The sequence below is a fragment of the Malus sylvestris genome, chromosome 4 (genome assembly GCF_916048215.2).
Source record: "Malus sylvestris chromosome 4, drMalSylv7.2, whole genome shotgun sequence".
NCBI classification, from domain to species: Eukaryota; Viridiplantae; Streptophyta; class Magnoliopsida; order Rosales; family Rosaceae; genus Malus; species Malus sylvestris.
In genome coordinates, this window is record NC_062263.1 from 7,470,892 (window position 1) to 7,484,535 (window position 13,644).

Here is a 13,644-nt window from a genome sequence, read left to right on the forward strand (position 1 = left end):
GTCTTGGCGTTGACTTCGTTGATGTATCATGTCTTGGTTGGGTTGATACATGCGACATAGTTGTCACATCCCAAATCGACTTCGCCGTAGCACGATATTGTCCGTTTTAGGTCCCGGCCACACCCTCACGGTTTTGTTTCTGGGAACTCATGAGCAAGTTCCCAGTGGGTCACCCATCATGGGATTGCTCTCGTCCGAACTCGCTTAACTTCGAAGATCCAATGGAATCTGAAGCCAGTAAGTCCCTAAAAGGGCTCGGGCTATATGAAAGTGGGCATGTACATATAAGGCACATCAGTCCCTCTCCGTTGGTCGATGTGGGATCTTACAATCCACCCTTCTTTGGGGCCCGACGTCCTCGTCGGCACACTCGCACCACACGGTAGAGTGGCTTTGATACCATTTTTTCATATCCTGGACCGACGATTTTGTTTCTAGGAACTCAGACGAGAACTTCCCAATGGGTCACCCATCATAGGATTGCCCTTGCCCGAACTCGCTTAACTTCAGAGTTCCGATGGAATCTGAAGCCAGTTAGTTCCCAAAAGGCCTCGTGCTATATGAAGGTGGGCATGTACATATAAGGCACATCACCCCATATCCGTTGGTCGATGTGGGATGTTACAATAGTCTTCATGGATCGTTGTTGAGACTCAATGATGAATGAAAATAACAAGCACTTTGAATATGCTCAACAAGAACTCCTAACCATGTCTCATGCGTGGCATAATGAAGTGAAGTGAGTCTTGGAATGTTTTCGAAGATTTCGCAACTAAGGTCATATTGTGGACCTCCAAGATATTGCGATATCCCTAACAGTAAAGACATAACCATTCGGGGATTTGCCTTATGCGGGTCTGATAAGTAACCAGCGCCAACATAACAAATAAGGGAAACATCATTCCGAGAATCAAGGGGTCGTATCTGCTCGAGATGCGTTGGGATTAGCCTAAATCCGTAGTACCTATCAGGGTAACGGAAAAACGTCTTTAATACCAATTCAGTGGTTGCATGTAGGCACAGTGCTGCATCTTTACCAATAGATCAACAGCGAATGAGATCTTCTGTCTAATACAATAAGCTAAGTACAACAAAGTGCAAAGTTGAACTCAGATATGGAATTTCAGATTCCATAACCTCTTCAAGGTTTTCATTTGCATATAGTGTATGGAAGATCATAGACATACTCAAATGTAACACCTTCAAGGTGTAGTTTGACTAGTAGACCAAAGTACCCTCAGAACAACACTTGAACTTCATGTCAAAGAATAAACGAGTTTTCCTAAGATCCTTCATCTTAAATTCTATCTTCAGGTACGAGGTAATTTTCTCAAGCTCTTCTAGAGTCTTAGTGAGATTCATGTCATTGACATAAACTGCAACTTTAAAAATTAGGAATAAGACTTCATAGTTTAACACGCAAGGACATAATTCATATATATTACTGATCAAATACTTAGATGAGTATACCACATCAGCCAATTGCTTCAATCCGTAAGTAAACGCCTCAAACAAGTTGAGAAGGTATTTCGTGGTTTATAACTATTTGAGTCAGTCTATGTAATTCTTCGGGAACTTACATGTAAATCTCCGTATCAATATCCTCATGGAGAAACACTAAACACATTCATAATGTTGTAGTCAATCATAGGGCATTTGAAAGAAACCTTGCGCCGTAAGGCGTGCATCATATTGCACTGTTTCATTCATCTCATTACGCTTCCTTTCTCACTTGTAACACAACAGGGTTACATTGGGCACTGTAGAAATGATAGGTCCAAACACACTTTGGTAAGTAATTTAACCTGGATTGTAATTTCAGTTATCCAATCAGTTCTACATTGACATTAATCAACAGAACACAGTTCGATATCGTCGCTTTTCATTTATGTCGGTAGCTACCATATAAGTGAAAATTTCATTGATGATAATCTCATTCCAATTCTATTATCTCATCCAAACTAGTACACTGGACCAAGAACTTCAAGTCTCGGGAGTAATCCAGATTAATCTCATGAGATGGAAATGATTTGAGACAGCGATCGAGTATGGATTCATTGTTGTGCTGTGATTTTTAGGGAAATGAATCTTATGAATCGAGTGGTATGTCGTGCTTCAGGCCAAGACAGATTAATTGGCTATCTGCCGGTGGACCAGATCGTCCAACAGGGGCGGCATACCTTTTAGGGATGTTGACTCGACATTCCTTAAGTACGTCTATCCTTGCAGGCATGTTTGTAGCTGGGATATAATCTCGTCACTTTAGGTACATCAGACGAATGTTTCTGGAGCAACATTTGCGGTATGGGGATCGAGATGAGACATAGTGGGTAACGTCCACGTAAATTCGTGATGTTTTACATGAGCGTTTGAAGTTCTTATCTCCCGCTAACGGCTGGAAGACCGTCTCATTGAAGTGACAATCTACAAATGAGCGGTAAATAGATCACATGCAAGGGCTCTAAGAGAGCTATTACGAAAGACAATCATAATCGACAAGGATTCACAACCTTAGGTGAGGACTCATATTGGTACGTTGCGGCGGCGCAACTTAGCACATGGAATGCACACCCAAATGCGTAAATACGAAGCATCAGGTTCGTACCCAATAACTAATTGTAACATCAAATAAGTTGGGTGGCAACGGGCCTCAATGCGGACCAACATAGTTACGTACAGGATTGCATAACCTTAGGTAGAAACCAAAAACTTGGTGCGTTCACCAAGGTCCAGGCGATCATTTAAATTGCTCTTGATGATCACTATGCAAGGCTGTTTTAGCGTGAACTTGGGAATTTGATGTCGAATTATAAACCCAAAAGATATGCAATACTTATCGAAAACTGTCGATATAAACTTTCCGACATTATCCAATCTTCCAACCTTTATGGGATAAGTAGGGTGGTGAACCCATAAAATCGGCCATGAGGTTTAGCAGCAATGTATGTGGACAAATATGTGACCAGTTTGTCTATTCATCAACCAAAACCATATGTATTTATATGGTCCGCATTTTGGTTAGATTAGTCCACATATATTCCCTTGAATCCATTATGAAAAAGGGTGATTTCATATCTTTGTGAGGGATGATTTAGAAATCAAATCTCCCAAACGAGCGGGCTTGGCAAAGTCTGCTTGTAACCACATGATTATTAGACCTAAGTGTCCCAAAAGGTCATGCCAAAGCAAGTAAATTGCTCGAATCACCGGCTCCAGGCCGGCCACATATGGTGTGTTCCTAGTTGGGAGGCAGCCGATTAGCCCCAAATTTTGGAGGTGGTGCAAAGATATTCCACTATATTTTCTTCAGTGGTTTCATTCATGATCATTGTTCTCTCGAATATCCTTAAAACTTAACGACCTTCTTCCGGAACGGGGAGAATATAAAGCCTCTTAAATGGTAATTTAGTACCATTCATACAACGATGAGCGTGCCATTGTTGTTAATCAAGTTGGATAGATCTGAAGTCGTTGCTAGAGATGTGATTTAGGTGTAAAGTTAGTGTGCGTAGTATCGCATTCATCCAGACAACTAACTTTCCCACATTTCTACCTAATCACGTGTTTAATTGAATTCAGTCACATGTATACAAGAAACATAATTCAATGAACTCATATTCGAGGACAATATCGATAAGATTATCCATAACTAAAACGAACACCAAATGTGAATTCAAGAACATAAAAAATGTTCATAAAGTAAACGGTTTACTTAGGGGATTCGGCCAACAAGGCCATCCATGTCAAAATTTTGCTCTTCCAACGATGTTTGGTGGAGCAAAATTAGACTCATATATTGACTACGAGAATGGTACTCCTCAACGACATTGGTAGGGGCACGAGCATGTGCATAACCAATGATCTATTCCATCAAGATGAAAATAGATTATGTAGGGTTAAGGTTTGGAAATATTATCTCTTATTCTTGAAGTTTGAGGTCTTAGGTGCTAAGGATCACGCTTCGGGTATGATGCCACACCTTGGCAGGCCCTGATTTTACCATATGTTGTAAAAACAAACTCGAAATTGGATTGTGAGATAGACAGATGCAAAATTGGGTTCGGTAGGTTCTAGTCGAAGCTGGAGGAGTTTACTCGGTAGGCCTCTGCCAAAGCAGAGCAATACCATTCGGTGTGCCCCAAATGAAACTGGGAATCACCATTTGGTAGGCCTTAACTGAACTGGGTCGAGCCATTCGTTAAACTCCATTCGAGTTGGGTCTATAACGTTTGGTAGACTCTAGCCGAAGCTAAGTCTGTACCTTTCTCTCACAAGTGTGGTAGTAATCAGATTCGAGAATTTAGTAAACTTCTGTTCTCTACACTGCTGCTTCAAGAGCAAGTTAGAAACAAGGAATGACGAGAAAAGTATTCTCCAATCAAAGTTCGATAGGATTTATAAACTTCAGAATCGTACTCATTCATGGACGTAATCATGGTGTGCTTCAGGCAATATCGTTCATGATTAAACAGGTCGTTGAAGTGAGCCAAAGAGCCATGGAATCTTCGTTCGGGAGGTACTTCTGTTTGTAATGCTTCAGGCATAAGTCTTCGAATAAAGATCATGATGAAGGTGTATTCAACTCTTCTATAGCATTGTTGGCTTCAATGGTTTCTCAGCTTCTTGATAGTCAAGTGGAGATTCACGTCTTGTAGCCACATAAAGTGGTTTCTGTTAAGAAACGTCCAAATCAGTGAAGTCGAACTTGTTACGGTTTGATAATCCACTGAATGGATGGAACAATATTGTAATTGGTGTTATGGAAATAAGATCTCTATAAACATCAAAGTTAAAACATTCGGGTTCTAAGACATGGTTTACATGAAAAACGTCGGGTTTTCATGGGTGTATTATTTTATGAAAGTTTCGGGTTTCAAAGGCACTAAGTTTGAAACTACAAGTTCGATTTAGTTTATGAACGGTTAGTTCATAAAAAAGAGGTTCCTGCTTCAGGAACTCAAGTGTGAGTGTTTCGGGACTACGAAAGGTAGCCAATGGTTCAAAGAAAAGAAATAAAATATTGAATCGTTAATGTCCAAAAGTGGGCTTCAGGCTAATAATTTTGGATGTCTTGTCAGATGAATGGACTTGATGGTCACTTTGATTAATTCAATAGATTGGGATCATTCGGCGTTGATCGTAAAAGCAAAATTATATAAAATTTCAGGTGATATTTTGGGCTAGATGCTTGCAAGCCATGCAAAAGAAAACCCCTAAAAATTAGTTAAGGCCGTGAAATTGGGTACCAAAATAATATGGGTGCGGGTTGAAAAAAAAAAAGACAAGCCAAAAATGGTTTTTGGCCGAGAACAAAAGGAAGAACAACAAATGATTGATGGCTGATGTTTAGAATAGGGCCTTACAACAAAGGCTGCAGACTTGGGCTTAGGCCAGGCTGCACGAGGCAGCCCATGCAAGTAAGCAAGCTGCAATTGCAGCAGGGAAGTGGGCCAAAGGAAAGAGACGAGCCCATCAACATAGAAGGCCATTGGAGGCGGGCCAAATCGTGGGAGCAGAACCAAGAAGCTCAAAGGTTGCTGGTTGGTGGGTTGAGGCTCAGGATAAGCCTAGCGTATGCTGGCTTTGGTTTTGCGCGAGAAGCCCAACGACGCGCTTTCTTCTTGGGATGAGATGCGAGCATGAAGCCCAACATGAAATACTTAGGCAATCAGGCATGGTCCAATACAAGAGCAGCAAGCTCAAACAAAGGTTGCTAATGCAGGACTGAAGTCGTCCGTGTCAATATCCCCCAAGTGATAGAATGCTTGCACCATTCGGACAGTATCCCCTCCCCACCACCTCCCAATGATCCTGGAAGAACCCAACTGTAAAACCATTTGGTCTAGGTGATTTAGTTGCCAGAATTTGAAACATTGATTCCTGAATTTCGTCATCCGAAAACGGTCTAATAAGCTCCTAATTATCCTGATCATTCACCTTTATCCCCACACAATTTGCCATTTCCCCTCCATGCCGCAAGTCTCCCGACTGGAATAAGTCCGCAAAATAATTAACAACTATTTGTTGCATGTTTCTTGGATCATTCTGCCATACTCCATGGCCATCTTCCACCCCATGAAGTTGATTACTTCTCCTACGTTGAATCGTTTGAGCGTGAAAGAATTTGGTATTTTTGTCACCCTCTCAAAGCCATGTATTATGTGACTTCACCTTCCAATAATACTCTTCCTCCTTAATAGCCACCATGAGCTATTGTTCCTTGGTCCTTATATGCTCTTGCCGAACACAAGGGTCCTCAATCCCCTTCCAAATCTCATCCCGAAGCTTATCAATACGCCTCTTGGAGTTCGGTTTCACCACTCTCTTCCATCCCCATAGTCTTTGCATGGTACCCTTCAATTTCTCACTTATAATAAAAGCATGTGATATATCCGCTCGTTCTTTCCAAGCTTCAGCTATGATAGTACGACATTCCAGAATTTTCCCTACTGAGCATCATAAATAAACCGACACGACCTTTTCATAATAGTTTAATCAGGAGAGAGGACCAACATTGAATAGTCTGAACCCTCCAGTGTCACATGATTAATTTTCACCTGAGAGAACATCTCCATCCACCCCGAGGTCACAACTCCTCTATCAAACCATTGTTGAATCAACCTGTCATCCTGCTTATTCCTCCATGTGTAAGGATACCCTTCAAACCCCAAATCCAATAGCTCATTATCTGCCAAAAAATCCCGAAAATCACTCTTGCTCTCCATAGAATGGTAATTACTGCCTTCCTTCTCCGCATCGTCTACTATATCATTAAAGTGGCCGATCACAATGCATTTCCCACGTGAGTCACTAATTCTCTTGCCAAGTTCTGTCCACTGAGCTCTCATCCGCTTATCATTCGTACTAGCATAAACCGCCAACATCCTTTAATCCGAATAAATCAGATCCCCCCCCAAAACCCAGTTCAATGAAAAAGTTCTTCCAAACAATACTAGAGATAGCCACCACATCTTTCAAAAAAAAAACACATAAACCTCCACTAATACCTTTTGGTTCAATCGATTGCATATAATCGATCTGTAATAATTTCAGTAAATACCTGTAGCGATCACTTTTGTTTTTAGTTTCAAGTAAGATCACTATCCCTGGGTTGTGAAGCCTCACCTGCTCAACCAAGGCATCAACTGTCAAGGACCCCCCAATTCCTTGACAGTTCTAGCATAATGTTTTCATGGTTCCCGTGGAGACCCCTCACGGATGAGACTCACGGCTAGTCTCATCCGCCTCAGAAAAAAAATAAAAGCTCGCTTATTACTCATAGTACTCCTCTCTCCGCTCACCCCCAACTCGACATCCTCATCGACATACATAATTCTTCTTTTTCGTCTCCTACTCTCCCCACTCACAGCAGCAATAATAGGACCCAACTCAAACGGGTCTGAATCCTGTGTTCCACCTACGTTACTCACGAACAGCACCTCATCAGTCTCCTCTCCAACCCGTTCCTTCACACAATTCTGATCACTTTGCTGCTCAACCGCCGAGTGTACTCTCTCCTCCATGCTAACTGGATCGTTCAAATTGACTTGTATTCCCCTTTTGCATTCCTCTTCGTTCCCACCCAAACTTCCTTCAGGTTCGACAAAATCCAAGAGCTCAACATTCACTGCATTCGAGGCAATGGTACCTCCACGTCCAATCAGCCCAGCATCAAAAGCTTTTTCTCTAGCCTGTCGAGCCAATTCTTCCGCTTCCCGATGTGCCTTCATCATGTCCTTCATATTCCTACTTCCCTCTTTACCCTTACAAGCATAAGTTTGTTTTTTCATTGGTGACGAGGCAGTGTCCTCCAAATCCCCTCCCCTGCAATTTCTGTTCCTGGACTCTCATGCCCATCCCTACGTCCCCTCTACTTACCCGTACCCCTCCCCCCATTCGACCCCTCCCCACACCACCCAGCATCTTTCCGTGACCCCATGGTCTTCCCACTGCCCTCTCCCGTACTTTGGCTCTTCAATCTTCTTGACGGCAATAATAGTACATACCTAGCAAATCTGTCCGAGCCTCCAGTCCCTCATATAGTAACCTGCCCCTAGTGACTGTTGTCTTCCCTCTTCCTCCATGTTGTACTTCCCATGTCTTTGCACACCCGGCTCACATGTCCCAATTTACCACAATATAGGCAATAGTTTGGCAATCTTTCATAGTTAAATTGAACCCACACCCTTCCTTCATCCGGGAATGTGACCAACATACCACGCATCAGAGGTTTCCGTAAATTGCATCGAATACGGACTCGCAGAAATCTTCCAATGCATTCTCGGCTTGCCGATTTGTCCACCCTGATTACTGAGCCAATCTTTCCACCAATCGCATTTGCAACCGCAACGGTCATGCTAAACGGTGGTACTTTATGAATCTGTATCCATAATTCCCCCATCTCCAAGGCTTTCCACCTCGCCTTTCTCCGATTTATGCAATCACCTACCATGATGAAATCATCCCAAAAAGTCCAAGGGAATTCAGAGTCCAAACCCGCTGCATGTCCCTCTTAGCCACAAACCGAACTAAGAACCTGCGATCTCCAATGTCTCTAATCGAAACACCTTCTTTCCCCCGCCACAAAGAGGTAAAACGATCCATGAATGCTTCACCATTCCTTTCTCCATGAACACCTTTGCCAATAACATGTAGTGGAAACTAATCAGCGCCTCCTCCACATCTTTCCTATCAATAATCACTTTGACTTTCTCCTTGTCAATAAGGTGAAGTTTGTCCCCCAAACTCTACCTAAACTCTTCCATTATCCCATCCGCTTCAGGGTCCTCTATTGAAACCCTTCACCGCTCCCAAGCCCTGTATTAGCAATGTATCTCGTGCAGAAAACCAGTCCAAACCGCCTCAAGCACTGACAATTTACAGTTTCCGCCGTCACAACCTAGGGTTCCGTGAGAAAATCGCCTAAAACTTTTGCTCCGACTTTCTTGGACTTAAACTCCTTGCGAGGACAATAGCAAACTTTTCGTCAAATATGTTAAGGTGGGTTAAAATATATAATGGACTAAATGACAACGCAACATGAGGGGACTGAGTGCAATTGTTGGATTTTTTTTCAACAATCAAGATTATAAGATCCGAATGCTCTGGATAGAGTTGATTGGTAGGATCTTGGTCAAGATTGACGGGCTTTTCTAATGGCACATGTCACATATGCTTATTGAGTGGTAGATCCTACGCATATTCAAAGAAATATAAGCAAATTTAACTAGTGTCTAACGAATTAATGAAAACAAGGTAATGTTGAGCGTATTTTGAGTTTTAAAGAGTAAAGTAACGATTTTTTAATTTCATGTGACAAAGTGGAATCAAAATCGAGTTCTCCGTTTATTTGGATGTTACTTCTTTTGGTCATTTTTTTCTTATTATTGAAAAGAGTCATAATAATCGTTCTTCCCTCATGCAAATCACATTTTTACACGTATATCTCATAAAACTAGCGATTATTTTTTTTTTTTTTTGAAGTAGAGGTTTCAAATCATTGAAGGGCAATATGGTCATCTTGCAGATATTAAATTATTACTCAAGCAGATAAAACCAAAGGGGAAATGGAGATGGGATAATTTTAAGCGTCCAATTATTTAAGGGCTCATTTGACTACTACTTTGGTTTTAGTATTTAATTTTTTTCGTCTGAAATATGCAAAAAGTATACGAGATAAATTAAGAGATAAAAAAGGACGGTGAAAGGAAGAAAAAGAATAAAGAATGAATAAAAAAAAATAAAATCTAAACAAACTTCAAAGGGTAAACACGAAATGATTGGTCATGGCTTTTGCAACGTTAGAAAATGAAGATGTGTAAATTTTTCCTTGGATGGTGGCTCCCTCATCAGAACTCAGAAACTTGTATTTGCAATACAAAGTTGCAAAAGGTTTTTCCAAATTCATGCATACAAAAAAGTTCGTTTGACAAGTTTCCCACGTCAAGATAGACTATTGCCCCAAAAAAGGTTTATCCATTACCTGTCGTTATACACCGTCCAGACGTACCAACTTAGTCATGTTGGGGTTGTATGGTTTAATACAGGTCATGATGGACTTAATTTCACATTGAAAAATGTCACAACAACCTATAATATAAAAGTGGTTCAAAGCAGCGAAAACTTTTAAGATAAAACTTCACACTTCAACAATTAAGTTAGGTATAGTATTGAGCCTGGCCGATTCATGTTGGACTCGAGTAGTTAAGTTGGGATAATATTAGCACCGGATTGAGTGCATAACAAGTTAGACATAAGTCTTTAGTCAAGAATTTGATTCACAAACCCAGCGTCCGGTGCACCAATAAAAATCAAATAAAAATGAATAAACGAAGTACGTGAAGAAGTTGGAAGGCTATAGAGTTCCCTCTGTTTCATTTTTCCTTCTTTTTCATAGTCTGAATCGAATATATGTCTTTAGTCATGTGTTTGACTTCATGAGGCATGTAAAACCCTTTGGACAGAAATATAATTATGGTTTATTATTGGAATTAGGGATTCGGGAGATGTACGTGAATTTGAGTGGTGATTATTAATTTACGAACTAATAGAATTTTTACTATCTGTAAAAGTATAGATACAAATATTTAAAAATAGTTACAAAAGAACAAGATAGTTGTAGTATACCACAGAAATTAAATGAATAATTTGTATTTAAACTAATTCTTCACTAATTCATTAGTAGGAGCATGACTGATTAAACCAAAAAAGAAAATGATAGCTAGGAATCCATGAAGAAAGGGCTTGCAAGTTGTACATCATTGTTTATGTTAATTCCGTCTAAAAACCGTCAAATATGTTGAGGTGGATTAAAATATATAATGGACTGAATGACAATGCAACATGAGGGGACTGAGTGCAATTGTTGGATTTTCTTCAACAATCACGATTATAAGATCCGGATGCTCCGGAGAGACTTGATTGGTAGGATCTTGGTCAGGGTTGACGGGCCTTTTTAATGGCACATGTGACATATGGGTATTGAGTGGTGGATCCTACTCATATCTCCACATACACATATTCAAAGAAATATAAGCAAATTTAACAAATGTCTAACGAATTTAATGAAGGGGTGTGACATCCACACATCATTTTTTACTTCTTCCACATTCTTTTAGTTTTCGACCGTCGGATTGAATGAATTAAAGAAGATCAACCGACAGAAATTAACAAGGGTGTGTGAGAAGTAAAAATGAGTGTTTAGATAGCACACCCCTTTAATGAAAACAAGGTAATGCGAAGCGTATATTGAGTTTTAAAGAGTAAAATAACAATTTCTTAATTAGATGACAAAGTGGAATCAAAATCGAATTCTCTATTTATTTAGATGTTACATATTTTAATCATTGTTTTTCTCATTACTGAAGGGAATAGTAATAGTCATTATTCCTTCATGCATATCACATTTTTACACGTATATCTCATAAAACAAACCATTATTATTATTATTATTTTGAAGTAGAGGCATCAAATCATTGAAGAGGCAGATGGGTCCAGACTCCAGACCCCGGTTGCATTGCATCATAAACATTAGAAGGACAATATGGTCATCTTGCAGATATTAAATTATTAATCAAGGGAAGCAACTCAAAGGAAGGAGGGGTCTTGCTTCACGTGCCATTCACATGGGGGGTGGGGAGGGGGATAGAACCTTGTACGGGCAAAAGTTGGGTGGACCGTGGATGAAGGAAGTAGGCTCCATCATGCGTGTCGCATAATATGAACAAAATTAACCAGACGTAACCCACCTAAGATTCTTCCATCATTTCCCAACCTCATAACACTTTTTCCTAAACATAATTTAACAAATGACAAACATTTCTGATTTATTTTGGTAATTGTATTTTGTTACATTTCTCTTTCATGGTAATTTTTTAAGATAAAACGATAGTAATTTTATCGAAATATTTAAAAGTTCGCATCATTAATTAAATTCGGAAGCTTCTATGAGCTAACAAAAAATTAAGATTATAAACTAAGGCCAACTTGACCATTCTATATGTTACCATATTAGCATATCGACATACATGACAAATTCTAGATGCATCAAAGCTGCAAGGTTCGAATTGGATGTCATTAACTATTAAATCATGCGGGGAAGAGTCGTCCCGTAAGATGTAAAAAATTCCACTGCATCAGGGCATTTTGTATGAAATAATTTTTGGAATTGAGTGAGAGCGTTAATAAATTAAATGTTAGATTAGCCACCGATGAAGTTCAAACATGTGCCGTCACACAAAGACACAACATATTTCCATCACTATGATAAAGGCCCACTTGTTGCATGAAATATTTTGCAAACAAAATCTCCAGCATAGTCGGACCCCCCCCTTTTTATTTTGTTATTGTATTTTATTTATATTCTTAAAAACTGAAGCAATCCAATACTTCATAATAACCACGAGTTGGTGTTCCAGTGGTAAATGACGGATTACGGATCTTCATTCAAATTAAAAACTAGAGGTCTTGGGTTTGAAACTTGCTACTGGTGTGGAAGCCAAACTTGTGGCCAGAGAGAGGTTGAAATGTCTTTGTAAGTCTTTTCGGCCCCCGGAATGGGTGGATAATTGTGACTTGCCACCAGTTGTCCCCTTAAAAAAAATAAAAAATTTCATAATATTGTTTTGGTGGATAATGATTTCTAGAATATTTCTAAAGCTAATTAAGCATATTAGTATGTGCTCATACACAAAATGTGTGAATTTTTTTTTATTTTTGTTTTTAAAATTGAAGGAGAGATGGTGGATAATGATTTCTAGAATATTTCTAAAGCTAATTAAGCATATTAGTATGTGCTCATACACAAAATGTGTGAATTTTTTTTTATTTTTGTTTTTAAAATTGAAGGAGAGAGAAAGAAAGTGAGAAAGAAAGTGAGAAAGAACGTGAGAGTGGAGAGAGCAGGAGACAAGTTTAATTTTTTTTTTTTAAAATATTAAAATTAGAAATGTTAAAATTATATGTAGGTGATGCTTAAACAAAAAAAAAATGTTTTGTAATTATGTTATTGCCCTTAACTTTTTTATTGTGATAGAAGACTAAATAGTATTTTCACTCTTTTTTGGTTGACAAAGATGGATATATTAATATGTATTAATATGTAATTTAGATTATTTGGTAGAGTAACAAAATGATTATTTATCCTATAGTTGATTTACCAATTAATAAAATATAAAATAATGTGTACATACTCCAAATTGAAATTACACACGTTTATTTTGCGTATTGCAATTGTATTTTTTTTAAAGCAGTCTTTACAAATGTATTTTTTTTTTTTAAATAAAAAGTTTGTAAGGCATAATGAATTTTTTTTAGAGTTTATAAGAATTCCCAAAGTAATTGGTGAGGATGAAGGTTTATGCAGTAATCAAAGCATGACAGAAGTAAAAGTAAATTGAAATGAAAAAAAAAAACATATAACAAAAATAGGAATTTTCAAATTCCTCTGGTCCTGGAGGCTTTTTTTTTTGTATATTCCAATTTCGCCTAAAAAAGATAGGCTTTTAAAAGTAAAAAAAAAAATGATTATTTTGATGGAACAAGAGGGAGGGAGTCGAGGGACCTAGTTCACGTGAGTATCACATGCAGAAGAGAGAGGGCCCTCGTACGGGCAAAGACTCCCAATCACACCCAAACCACACCCGA